Source organism: Ursus maritimus, unplaced genomic scaffold (assembly GCF_017311325.1).
Source record: "Ursus maritimus isolate PB19 unplaced genomic scaffold, ASM1731132v1 scaffold_9, whole genome shotgun sequence".
Classification (NCBI taxonomy): domain Eukaryota; kingdom Metazoa; phylum Chordata; class Mammalia; order Carnivora; family Ursidae; genus Ursus; species Ursus maritimus.
In genome coordinates, this window is record NW_024427107.1 from 69441064 (window position 1) to 69455521 (window position 14458).

Here is a 14458-nt window from a genome sequence, read left to right on the forward strand (position 1 = left end):
ATTATCATCACAATAATTGTAAAAGGCATAAGGGTAAAGACCTTTCTGGCATGCTTGGGAACTGCAAACGGTTTGGAGTGAATGTAACATAGAGTGTAAATGTAGGGGGTTGGCAAGCAGGGAAGAATCAGTGAAGGTGTGTGTGCAGGGGCTGGATCACACTTACCCTGCACTCCACTGAACTCAGAGATGTCTGAGATGAAGAGTCCAACCCGTGTGTATGAATCTCCACTCACTGGGTACAGGGAGGCTAAGAGAATGATTCGGGCCTCTGATCTTGCTCATCCAACCAGGTCCTGATAGATGTGACAAATTCAAGCAAATGGAACCTGGGGATAGTGCCTGGGAACACCTATGGCAGTTCACCCCTGCAGTGGCCTGCTCTGTCCACCTGGGGTATCAACCCAGGCAGTGACAGATAGGGCTGTGTGGGCTGCTGCATCAGAACACCAGAGCCTGGGGGGCTTACACAACAAACATTTATTTCTGATGGTTCTGGAGGCTGAGACATCCAAGATCAAGGCCCCTGCAGAGTTGGTGCCTGGTAAGGGAGGGCCCCCTCTCGGGTTCATAGTCCTCATCCAGTGTGTCCTCACCTGATGGAAGAAGGGAGAGAGCCCTCTGGGGTCTCTGTCGAAAGGGCGCTCATCCCATTTACGAAGGCTTCACCCTCAGGACCTAATCACTTCCGAAGGCCCCACCTCCCAGCACCATCCCATTGGGGATTGGGTTTCAACACATGTATCTGGGGGGTGGGAGGCAGGAAACACAAACATTCGGTCCATCATATTTGGTGTCCCGAAAAGAGCATTGATTTGGGGGTCAGGAAGTCTTGCCTGGAATTTCCAGCTGTACAGTCGTTTAACTTCTGACTCCTTTAATTTCTTCATCTGTAAAATGGGAATAATACCGTTATCTTCTGTTGTTGAGAAGAGTCTATGAGAGGATGAATGTTTAATGCTTTCTAGGCTGTAAAACAGCCTGCACATTTTAGTTGCAGTCTCAGAATCCTATTCTCCCATAGCACATGCCGTCCACACATCTTTCAAGGGAAGTAGCCAGCTCTTTCCCCCCTCGTATCTGCAAAAGCCCTTCAAAAATATGTCTTTCTCCGTGAGCATTGGCTTTTTCGCTGGAGTGAACGCTATTACGTGTGGAAGGCAACAGAAGGCGCAGGTTAGGGGACACGGGCACTCTGTGTCCTGCTGGTTAGTGTTTTGTCATTAAGTAGGTGCCGCATGCCATGGGGGGAAAGCAAACCCAGTGATGTTTTAGTTCCCTGCTGTCAGGGTCCCGGCAGCTCTGGCCATTCAGAACACAACGGACTTAAGGGAGACCCACCACCTGAACGCACTAGGGGCTTCTGTCCTGGAAATGTGAAAGGGCCCCGTGGAAGGGGGCTGGCAGGTGGCTCGGGCAGCCCCTTTATCTTGGGGGATTCCGCTCAGGAAGGCAGACAGGGCTCTGGCCCCCGGGCTGGAGCAGGGATCTTCACCCACACAGCCCCGGAGCCCAAGCTTCAAAAGCTGATGACTGATGGTTTCCAGGGCCTGGGACAACGGGTGGTAATTGCTTAATGGACACCAAGTTTCCTTTTGGGGTGATGAAAATTCTGGAACTAGATCGAGGTGGTGGTTGAACAACATAGTGAATGTATTAAATGCCACTAAATGCTCACTTTAAAATGGTTAGCTATAGGTTATGAGATTTTCACCTGAATTTTTAAAAAGGCAGGCAGGCAGGCAGGCAGGCAGGTAGGCAGGCAGGCAGGCAGGGAGGGAGGGAGGGAGGGAGGAAAGAAGGAAGGAAGGAAGGAAGGAAGGAAGGAAGGAAGGAAGGAAGGAAGGAAGGAGAGAGGGAAGGGAGGAAGGGAGGAAGGGAGGAAGGAAGGAAGAAGGGAGGAAAACTTGGTGGGGTTTTGGGGGGGGGCTGGTGAGCAAGACCTTTAGCATATTTTCAACATTTCACAGCATCAACGATCGGGCTGCACCAACGAACTGAATGTTGGAATCACAGAAACTGGGTGCTGGAATTCCTTCTGAGCAGCCGGTTTATATAAGCGATTCTTTAACAACTGAAAATTATTAGGAACTAGTATTGAATGATGCAGTTTTGATATTATGTTTATTATTATTATTATTATAGCTTAATTTCTGTTTCCGCAAAAACGAGCATGGAGAGTGGACTAGCTCCGGGGCGAGTCTGAGAGGCCTGAGCAGCTGCAGGGCCCCAGGGAAAATATTTAGCCTCTCTGTGCCTTGCGTTTCCTGCTTCCATAAAATGTGGTGACAGTGACATCTCCACCATAGACTGCAGAGAGCATCTCTGTGTGGACCGAGTGGGATGATGTCGGGAGACTTTCACCTGGCACGTGCAGGACAGGTGACAAGTTCTTGTCACTACCTGGTACACAAAATCTTCCAAAACAGGGGTGGGGGGGGACAAGCCAAAGAAGTTCTTGGGGGAGCTCTAGAAACCACTACCTAGACTCTGGTGACTTGGGGGAGCTCTAGAAACCACCTAGACTCTGGTGACTTGGAACTACACACATGAATTTCACACGCCTGGTATGCAGTGTATGGTGGGCAGCAGGGAGGGGACTGCGGCAGGAAGAGCCAGCCCCCCTCCCTCTCCACTCCTCTGCATGGCAGCCTGTCTCTGTACCTTAGAAAATGCCAGTTATCACTAAGAGCAAGAGCGCAGAGTCAAAACACAACAAATTCCCTGGCATCATTCAGGGCAGGAGGCAAGCAGCCTTCCCCACTGTCCCAGAGCCAAAGTCCTCACGAAAAGCTGGGAAATGTGATCTGTCACGGAAGCATCACCCAGAAGCAGTTACCTTTGGAGGAATTGCCATGTAAATGGGTCAACTTCCGTCGTCCAGAAAAAGTTAGTTATGTGGAGGGGTGATCTTGTATCAGCGGGATGGTTGGTGAGGAATCAGATGTCCCCGGTCTGATCACACTGAACTAAAACCATTCACTCAATTTAATGAGTCACGTCTCTAAGCATAAACGTCTCTCCACCCTGGACCACAAGCCCAGATGTGGTGACACTCACTCACACACTCACTCACACACACACACACACACACACACATACATGCCCACGTGCAGACACACACAGGGAGGGGAGGGTGTTTATATGAGTTATTCTTTCTAATTATGAAAGTAATGATGCTAATTCTAGAAACATCGCAAGAGAAAAGTGTAAGAAAGCAAGCAAAACCCAACCATAACGGTCCTTCCGAGTCAATTGTTCTTGCTTCACAACTTCATGTATTACCTCTCTTTTCATTGTTTTTGAAGATTTTATGTATTTATTTGAGAGAGCGAGCACGAGCAGGGGTGGGAGGGGCAGAGGGCGAGGGAGAAGCAGGCTCCCCGCTGAGTACAGAGCCTGACTCAGTGGCATGACCTGAGCCAAAGGCAGACGCTTCGCCCACTAAGCCACCCAGGTGCCCCTACCTCTTTTTAAAATGCACTTTAATACAGTTGCAATCACACTATATCCACCCTGTTGAATCTCGCTTTTTTTATTCACTTATGTGTGAGGATGTCAATCCCAGAGGTTTAAACAATAGACCTGGCACCCTGACAGCCTGAAACCCACACGGAGAGAAGGGAAGGAGACGGAAACTACTGTTTCTCCCAGGCCGGATCCTATGTCTCATGCAGCACTGCGGGCCCTTAGCACGGTCCCCAAAACGTACCCCGTGCCGAACAAAGATGTGCGGAATGACGAATGCATGGACAAGTGGGGAAAAGAGAGTGATGTCATTGAGAAAGGGACCGCTGACCTTGCCTGACAGGTCCACCACTGAGTGGGGCTTCTCTGTAGAGCTCACCCTCAGGCAGAGAAAGCCACCCAAGCAAGCGACAGGGAGAAAGGAGACTGGGGATGGGGGACAGCATGGGCCCCTGTCCTCAGGCAGTTGGGGTCCAATCTTCCGCAAAGCCTCTGCTCATGCGACAACAGGGGCCTGTCTACAGGCTGCAAGCGTGCCCCACCCAGAGCACCGATCTCCAGGTATCATCTACCAGTCCGCGTCATCAGCAGCACCCGGGAACACACTAGAACAGTAAAGTCTCAGCTCTGCCCCAGACCAACTGACTCAGACTCAGAGGTGGGGCCCAGAGCCCTGGGTTTAACAAACCCTCCAGGGGATTCTGCCGAAGCTGGCTGGACAGCCCCTGACTTTTTCAGCCCTGGTACATCATAGAAGCACCTGTTTGTCCTCTGATCCGGGAGCCTCAGCCCAAGATTCTGAGTTAATTGATTTTGGGTGGGGCTCGGACTTCAGAACGCTCTCAGTGCCCTCGACGGCAGAGAGGCTGTCCGTGGCCATTTTATTTCCCCTGGACTCTTAGGCCTTCCCAGCCAGCGCGCCTCATCGTGACTAAGTACAGCATTGTAATCAATCACACTGACTTCTTTATTACGAAATAGTTCATGCATACAAAGCAGTGTAGAGCCACTGTACTCACGTAGCCACCATCAGCTCTGTCATATCTTGTTATACGGCCATTATTTATGGGCTGAATTTTGTCCACACCCCCCCCCACAGTCATATATTGAAGTCTTAATCCCTCGTACCTGAGAATGCGGTTGTATTCGGAGACAGGGTCTTTAAAGAGGCGATGGCGTTAAAGTGAGGTCATAGGGATGAGCTCCAATTACCGAGAAGGGTGTCCTTACAAGAGGAGGTGAGGACGCAGACACGGACGGAGAGCAGGCTAGGTGTAGACAGCTTCATCGATGAGTCAGGGAGGGAGGCTGAGGAGGAACCCACCCTACCGCCACCCTGATCTTGGACGTCCAGCCTCCGCAATTGAGAGAAAATAAATTTCTGTTGTGTAAGCCACCAAGTCTTCGGTCCTTCGTTATGGCGGCCCCAGCGAACTGAGACAGTCATATTCAGATTCTAAAAAAAAAAAAAAAAAAAAAAATAAAGCCCAGAACATCACAGAGTTGGAGCTGTCTGTATCCCCTTCTGTTCCTCTTCCGTCCCTCCTCCTCCGGGGGAAGCGCTGTCCTGACGTTAGCCTCTGTCCCTGTCACAGAGAGACAGCAAGGCAGTTAATACCATGGATTCTGGAGCCGCAGTAACTGGATGGAAATCTGCTTCTGCCACTGACCAGCTGTGTGACTTTGACCAATTCATCACCCTCTCTGGGGCCTCAGGGTCCTCACCTGCAGACTGGGAACACGAATAGTGTTGCATCTTGTCATGTTTTCAGGGTTAAATGAACTGGTTTTAAAACACCTAGAATAGGGTCCATGGGAGGCTCAATCAGTGAAGCGTCAGACTCTTGGTTTCAGCTCAGGTCATGATCTCAGGGTCCTGGGATCGAGCCCCACGTCGGACTCTGTGTTGAGCGTGGAGCCTGCTTAGGCTTCTCCCCGTCTCCCTCTGCCCCTCCCCCACTACTCGCTCATGCTCACTCTCTATCTAGGAAAAAAGCACCTAGAATAGCGTCTGGTGCATTAAAAGCACATACAAGTGCTTGCTAAACACATCTACACTTTTACCACATCTACATACATATGCTCTTATAAAATTGACGTGAAATATTGTTTCACATGTTTTTAACTTTACATAAACGGTATCCTTATACATAGCCTCCTGTAATGTGGGATATTTTGTTTGTTTTAGTTCCAATGGCATTTTTCGAGATGTCTCCATGTGTATAGTAGGATTCTCAGCGCCCCCACTTTACTGCTGTGGTCCGCACACGTCTTCGCTCCTCTGGTGTCTCCATTTTCCACGTGGTGTGGAAGTCTTCTGCCTCACCCAGAAAGCTCCCTCCCTCACGCTGGCCTCTTTGGACCTAGAATATTCCCCGCCTCCCCAAGGATGCCCCCCTGGCCTGCGCCAGGTCAAGCGCCCTCACCTCCTGTTCTCCCTGTAAGCCCTGGCTGCGTCTGGGACGCCATTCACGTCTGCCCGCTTGCTGGCCGGCTCTGCTTCCGTTTTCCATGGAACTGTATTCCAGAAGCTCCGCACTTCCTACACTGCAAAGGATTTCCATAGCCACGGTCTCCTGTGATGTCACTTAACAATCCTGGGATGAAGGTACGGCATGTGCCCTTCGCACATCAGAGAGGTTGAGTGACTTGCAGAAGATCACACAGCAGGTTAGAGACCATGATATCCTTCAATAAAAACCTCGTCTGATAAACCGAAAAAAAAGCAAAATGTGTGTAAAATCCCTCCATAAGCTCTGAAGCCCCACGGAATCGTAAGGTCTTTGCACCAGCCATTCGAACAGGCCTCCACCACTTGGGCCGTCCCAGGTGACGTGCCCACCTCGGAGCCGGCAGCCGCGGGGACCTCGCCCGCCAAGCGCTGGGAGCTGCCGGCCGCAGTGAATGCCGGGGGCGGGGGGCGGGGCATGTGGGAGAGACCTGTGTTTCTCAAACTGAGCCTGTCTCGGAACCACTCAGCAAAGGTCATCCACGTGCCGGGGCCAGGGCCCATCCCGCCCTATCAGACCCCCTCTGTGGGGGTGAGGCCCGGAAATCTGTGTTTTCAGCGACTCTTCCGGAAGATCCTGACGCAAGGGACTCTGGGACCATGCTTTAAAGAAAACTTAATTTGTCATCTCTAGAACGGGATTCATGATATAACTCCAGTGCCATGAGCATTACATGAAATTAATTTTATAATAAAAATTTTAAAGAAGAACATAGGACTGAGAGTCTGGAGAGCTGGGCTTTCATCCTCTGTCTCTAGTGCTTCTTTCCACGCCTTTTATCCTTAAAAGGAAAAAAAATGCCTTTGAAAAGAAAGAGGGAGGGACACCTGGGTGGCTGGGTCGGTTAAGTGTCTGCTTTCAGCTCAGGTCATGATCCCAGGGTCCTGGGATCGAGTCCTGCATAGGGCTCCTTGCTCTGCAGGGATCCTGCTTCTCCCTCCACCTGCCGCTCCCCTGCTCCCCCTGCTTGTGCTCTCTTGCTCTCTCTCTGACAAATAAATAAATAAAATCTTTAAAAATTTTTTAAAAAATAGAGTGTGATAAATTCCTATAATCATCAGAGTTCCCCTTGATGCTTTTGTTTCACAGTTTAAAAAAGTAAATCTTTGGGTGCACCCCCTGAATTGGGGAGCTGGTTCCTTCCCTCAGGAGTTTTACTAACTGTGACCAGAGCAGTCAAAGGACAGGCACCATCGCTGGGGAAGACAGCTCGCAAAAGTCACATGGCTGGCGCACGGAAGGTATTTTGGAGGGGCAGAGAGTAAAGCGATTCTTCTCCTCCCCCATCCCCTCCCCCTTCCCTTTCTTCTTCCCCTTCTCCTTCTCCTTCTTCTTCTTCTTCTCCTCCTCCTCTTTTTTCTTTTTCTTCTTCTTCTTCATGTTCAGTTAGCCGGCATGTAGCACATGGTGTTTTTGATGTCGTGTTCAACAATTCTTGCCAACAACTACCAGCTGGGAAAATGACACTGTTTTACCCTGAATTCTCTCTTTTTTTGGTGAAAGAGAATCATAAGCCTCAAACAGATTTTTATTTTTTGGATAGACAAAAGTTCACTTTAAACCTCATTGCAGGAAAGGAAAGAAGTCTCTGAAGGGCCGTGGGATTACCAAGTGACACTAGTCACGATCAGACGATTTTGTTAGATGCTCTACATGGCTCTTATCGGAGACCTACTTTACTAATGTATTTTCTGTTTCTTCCCACCGAATGTAAACTTCCAGAAACCGGGGATCTTGTTTTATTCCCGAGCACGCAGAACAGGGCCCAGCACCCAGCAGGTGCACCGTTAGTTACTATTTCTCAGAACCACTCATACAGCCGAAGACCTTCCTCAGCCTGGGCTGTGAGGCTGGGCAGCTGGGCTTTTCAGGAGAACCCCGTGTACTTTCTGAGCAACCTCCGACTGAAATTTCACAAAAAAGGAGGGCAAGCGAGGGAGAAAACCAAGCAAAGTGGCCAAATATAGTTGAGCACGGTGTGGAGCAGGACGGGGGGAGGCCACCCTGACCACCACTTACGTCCAGGAAAGAAAAACAGTTTGGGTGTTCATTTCTTTACAATGGTGAAAGAGCTTCGGCGTGATGAGAGAAAGATCGCCTGTCTGTTCGGCAGCTCCTCCCTCCAGAAATGCCCTTCCCTCTTCTTGCCACCAAACGGGGGCATGTCACGCCCTTCCTTCCACGGCCAACCTTCCCACGTGCTCTGTCATATCTCCATATTTTGTCGTGTTTCCATCGGATCTCTCTCTTCCTTGCTCCCTTCTCTCCTTCCATTTTTTGGTTTTCCTTTTCTTTGGGAGGAGGAGCTGGGACAAGGAAACCCTGTGTCACCTGCTGAGCCATGGCTCCCTCCCTTCTGAGAGATAACCGTTACCCTGAGTTTGCCCCTACTCATTGCATAACTATGGACAATACATAGACTTTTGTAGATTTTTCAAATGACATATAAATGGTTTCATGTTGTATGAATCCTTCTCCACCTTTCTTTTTTGCTCAACTCTATTTGTGTGGCTACATGTAGCCCTGGTGTGTTCATGGAGTGATTCACAGCGGTTCATTACCACCACGTGAAAACCCGGGAGTCTCTCTGTCTCTCCACCCCTCCGTTCCCCTCCCTCCTCCATTGCCCTGCAATGGGTGTTTTCTAGGCACGAGAAGAGCACCTAGAAAATCTGGTTAATTCGTTCCCAGCATTTATCAACGCTTTGTAAGCAAGTGTTCCACTGTGTGAAGTGACCACAGTTATTTTGTCTATTCTTTTGCAGATGACATCTGCATTATTCCAATATTTTGCTCTTTTAGACAGGGCTTTTGCAGGGATATTCTTTTCCCTGTCTCCTGTGCTCATGTAGGAAAGAATCTCATTTGTACCCAGGAGGGAAGTGGCTGGGTCATAGGCAGATATGCGTAGCTTCAAATTTATTAAAACTACTACATGCTTTGCAAAGTGGTTATGCCAAGACTCGTCACCACCAGCTTACTATATATTTTATATGTAATATACAGAATATAGATTTTTTAAATTTTTTTAAGTTTATTTTTGTGCGTGTGTTTAAGTAATCCTTACACCCAATGTGGGGCTTGAACTCATGACGCTGAGATCAAAATTTGCACGTTCTTCCAAGTGAGCCAGCCAGGCACCCCTGTTTTATACATATAAAAAGCTACAGACTTAGTTCTGACCTCAGAACTATGGCACTCAAATCCCTCCAGAACTTTTCTGTGCGTAAACTGCGTATGTACGGAGATCTTTCTCTTCTGACACGTGGGACAATTTCCATCTCTTTTTTGACAGCTCTTAGTGTTAGTTGTCAGGATGCACCTTAACTTTGTGACTTAGTTTCCTGTTGGTGGGTGTTCGCTTGCGCTCTGCAAACATAATGTCTTAAGCATGTTTGCTTGTTCTCTAGTCCTTTTCGTGGCTACGTGTTTTATTGGGTGGATGCACCAGCATTAACTAGTCATGTGTGTTTTTAAAATCACAGAATGGTATAAATCTTGTATTTTTCTTAGGGAAAATTCCCAAGAGTTTGGAATTTTGGTCAGTGCGTTAGTGTATTTTGGGCCTCTTACTTATTGCCAGCAGGATTATTACCATTTAGGCTTCCACCCTCCTGAAAACGGCTTTACGTCAGTATTGTCAGCATTTGTTTTGTTGACTCAACCCTGAGTGTCCACAGGGCATCATTGGTGGTGACTTTCCTCTGCGTCCCAGGCCCCGGCACGTAGTAGGGACACAGTGAATGCTTGTTGAGAGAAAGGACGGCCATCGGGAAGAGACCTAGATGTCATTCCAGGAAGACGGGCATTCAGGCACTAGGAGAGGTTGCCTGTTACTGGAAAGGGATTAAAGACCCGGAGGCCTGGTACGGGAGGCTGGGATTCCTGGCTGGGGAGTGTGGGGGGGGAACCTGCCAAGGGCAGAGACAGGGGAGAGCCCTGCCCACTTGCCGCGGGTGGGAAGGCTGCTGGGTATGGGAACGGATCGCAAACACGCAATGACAGTGGTTTGAGGAAGCCAGCCCCCCGCCCCCGGACACCACCCCAGCCAGATGGTCTACGCTTCAGCTATGTGACTTGGGGAAAATAGTTTGAGCTCTCGGTGATAGAATACAGCACGTCCCCCCACCGCCTTCCCCCACCCCCAACCATCACCCAGAAGATGTCCCTGTCCTTATTCCTAGGACCTGGGAGTAGGTTACCTCACATGGCCAAAGGGACGTTGCAGCTGTGATTAAGGTTTTTGAGATCAGGAGATGGTTCTGGATACTGGGGGCAGACCCATTGTCATCACGATGGAATGACATAGGGTGGCGAGAGGGGCAAAGCGAGGAAAGGGAGCTGTGACATGGGAATCACACACTTGGGAGATGGAGGAGGGGCCCCCAGCCAAGGAAGGGCCGGCAGCCTCTACAAACCGGAAAAGCCAAGGACAAGGATCCTCCCCTGGTCTCCAGAAGGAACATAGCCCCGCCAGCACTTCGATTTGTTCTCCTGAGGTCCAGAACGGTGGGGGACTGAGTTCGTGTTGTAAACTCAGGCTGTGGTACTTGTTACGGCAGCCATAGGAAAGCACGCTCACTGAGCCCCGGGGGCCTCATCTGTAAAGTAGAAATACTCATAGAACTTATTTTACGTACTTTCTTCGAGGCTAAAACACACCAAGATATTTTAAGTGTTCAGAAGGATGTGTGGCAAAGAGTAAGTGTTCAATAAACACCTGGGCCAGAGATACCCAGGAGCAGGGACGGCCCCTCCTGAGTGCACCTGCGGGACCCCAGCACCGCCCTCTCCTTGGCAGGTGCCCAAGGCCGCGGAGGTCAGACAGGAAGGGCCAGGACAGGTACCGTTCTGCAGCCGGGGGAGCTCCGCGTCCTGCAGCTCTGAGCCGCGGCCGCAGGCACCAGAGGGGAAGCTAACGGGGGGCTCGCGGGAGTCGAGACAGAGCCTCCCAACCCCTGCGGTATTTCGTCCCAGCAGAGCCGCCAGGAGGGCCGGAGACTGCGCACCTTCCAGAAGGTGACGGCGAGGGGCAAAATCATGTCATCTACCAGAACGGGGATTTACCATGCTCAAAGCTTAACACACGAGCCCATACACGTGCAAACACACATGCACACATACATATGCGCACACACGCACACACAAAGAACTGTGCAAACACACATGCACAAGAACGTGCAAACACACACGCGCGCACACACGCGCGCACACACACACACACACACACACAAGAACTGTCTCAGTGTGGGCTGCCATGACAAATTACCATGGACGGTTTAAAACAGCAATTTATTTCTCTATTTTCCCCAGAGGCTGGGAACTCCAAGATCAAGGTAGCGGCATACTTGGTGTCTGGTGGGGGTGTCTGGTGGGGGTCTGCTCTGGAAGAGGGCTTTCAGCTTGCTGCGTCCTCGGGGGGCGGAAGGGGTGAGGGAGGGGCATCGACCCCATTCGGGGAGGGCTCCACCCCCATAACCTCCTCACCTCCCAAGGGCCCCGCCTCCACATACCCTCGCCCTGGGGGTTAGGGACACTCACCGTCTATAGCAAGAACACAGATGGGCACCAATGCGCACACACAGACTAGCACACACACACACACACACACACACACACACACTCCCAGCGGTGCCACGACAGGCAAAGCTATGTTACTCCCTGTTTTCCAGATGAAGAAGCTAAACTGTAGAAGGGAGAGGCTTGCTCAAGGGCATTCAAGGGCATCCCATGGGTTGAAGTCAAGCAAGGACAGAACCCAGGCTCCGGCCTCCTGGGTTCAGCGGTGCTGGGGGCCGTGGTGATCCAGGAGGTGCGGCCTATCCTCCCCCTGCCCTGCTGCCCCCCCTCATTCCTTCTCCCTTTCGGATTGGACACCGGCTGGAGCAGAATCACATCCATAACAGTGCCAATTGGGTTTGATTCCGAGGTTGGGACTAAGCTGTTTCGAATGCCTTCCACAGGGCCAGAGGGGACCACCGCTCATGCCATCGTTATTTTGCAAAGCACCGTCCATGACCCACCGCAGCAGAATCACCCCGGGTGGATCTGCTCACAGGACAGAATCCGGGGCCCCGCCGGCTCGGCCCAGTCCTGCCGACGCAGAAGCCCGCGGCTGGGGTGCAGGACTTGCGTTCCTACCGTGCCCGCGTGAGACCCACGGGTGAGGCCGAGGGGACGCAGACACGCACACCCCGGACTGCGGGGCAGGGGGGCGGCGGCAGAGGCAAGGGGGAGCGTCGCGGGCCCTGCTCTCCGCTTGGCTCCTCAAGGGCCCCTCCCCGCTGGGGCATCGCGGTGCAGGGGAGCAGGTCTGAGCCCGGGAAGCCTGCCCTGCGGGGAAGCTTCTCGGCCGGAGGCCATGTGTGATGGTGAGCTCAGCATTTCCCAGCCTGACTCATGGAAGGGAGCGACTTTGGCCTGCAGGGCCCGAGGGGGCTCGATGAGGAACTTCTAGAAGAGTTTCATTTTTATTTTTAAACTCACCTCTCGACCTTCCGCGGTGGGCCCGTCACCCCCGGAGGAGAGCTGTTCGTGAAAGGAAGTCCGGTTTCAGAACCGCCGCCCCTCTCCCCCAGGCCGCCGTGCAACCTGACTTCTGGGGCGCGCTGGCTGAGGGCGCCGGCAGGGTGGCCGAGCGCAAGGCCAGGCCCAAGGCCCCTGGGGGGCTGGGGGGGAGCTCCCCGTCTGTGGGGTGGAGGTGGTGCTGTGGGGGAGACTGAGAAACCCTTGCTGGGGCCAGAAGGGTTTCCCCTCCAAAGGAGAGCAAAAGAACACTCTCTTTTGTTTTCAGGTGTTGGCCAAGTTCTTAGGGCCCAGGAAGCTGAGAAACTCTCCTCTTTGCCCCGATGTAGTAAGAAGACAGAGCAAAAGCTGGAATATTTAGCTTTTCCATGCCCCCCCCCATGAGGTAGTGGGTTCAACTTCCTCTACTAAAAGCAGTAGGAGCAATCAGGAATGATCTGGAGGCAGAGGGTGAGGGAGCTGTGCCGGGCTCTTCCGCACAAACAGCAGGGGGGGGGAGGGGATTATCATTTACGGAGCCCCTGACTTACGCCAGACCGGATGCAGGTCTTCCGTCGGATTAAAAAAGTATTTATCAAAGTGAAGGGTACACAAACTCGAATTATTCAGAAGGACCTATTGTGACGTGTCCCAAGTTGTCTGTTCTCTGTCCATGTTGTGAGGGCAGCGGCGGGGTCCACGCTGCGTGGACAAAGGAAGGGCTGAGGGCAGGCTCACTTGCCCACGTTCACTCAGCTGTGAGGGAGACGCGCAGCCTGAAACCCAGGGCCAGAGGATCCAAGGCCACATCTCTGCTTCCAGAGGCCATGGAAATGCTTAGCTTAGCCTGAACGGCAGTCTTACCAGAGAAATACCGAAGGTCACCTCACATATCAGGTCCTTCCGGGGCTGGGAAGGCTCAGAGTGGGTGATTCCTGAACGGCCCGTCTTCTTGAAGACATGTTCGTTGCCAAGAGGGGAAGGAAAAGACCACCCACAGAATGGGAGAAAATTTTTGCAAATCATCTATTTGAAAGGGACTCGTATCTAGGATATATAAAAACTACAACTCAGTAACAAAAAAATAATCCAGTTCTAAAACAGGCAAAGGTTCTACTTCTACAGAAGAGTTAGCGGTGGCCAGTAAGCACGTGAAAAGATGTTCCATGGCGTTCGTCACCTGGCAAACAGATCAACACCGCAACGAGACACGACCCCACACCCACGTGGCAAGCTATGATAAAAAAGGCAGAAAATAAACAGGGCAGGGGGAGGGGCAGAGGCAGAAGGAGAGGGAGAAACGCAAGCAGACTCCCCACTGAGCGAGGAGCCCAACACAGGGCTCGATCCCACAACCATGAGATCATGACCTGACCCAACACCAAGAGTCGATGCTTAACCGACAGAGCCACCCAGGCGCCTCAGACTTCATTTTTTTTTTTTTAAGATTTTATTTATTTATTTGACAGAGAGAGGGTACACAGGCAGGGGGAGTGGGAGAGGAAGAAGCAGGCTTCCAAGCGGAGGAGTCTGATGTGGGGCTCGATCCCAGGACTCTGGGATCACACCCTGGGCCGAAGGCAGATGCTTAACAACTGAGCCACCCAGGTGCCCCCAGACTTCATTTTTAAAAAAAACTTTTGTTGAAGTATAATCAGCAAACAGCTGGAGTTGACTCGATCCAACTTGCAAGGATGGACTGTTTGCCTTTTCCCAAAGTGGCGCTCAGCGACATCCCGTTCGTAGTTAGTAGTCAGCCCTGCTGGAAATATTTACACCTCGGCATTGGCGACATGCTGCAAATAAGGGGTTTTAAAGATACACTCTCTGAGGGCTGGCTACACCTTTATCAGCATGCCACTGAGAGTAACATACAGGAAAGGGCGCATATCAGAAACCCACAGCTCAATGACTTTTCGCCAGCTGAAAAAACCTGTGTGAACACACCCAGAGAAAGGAACAGAACAGTAGCTGCA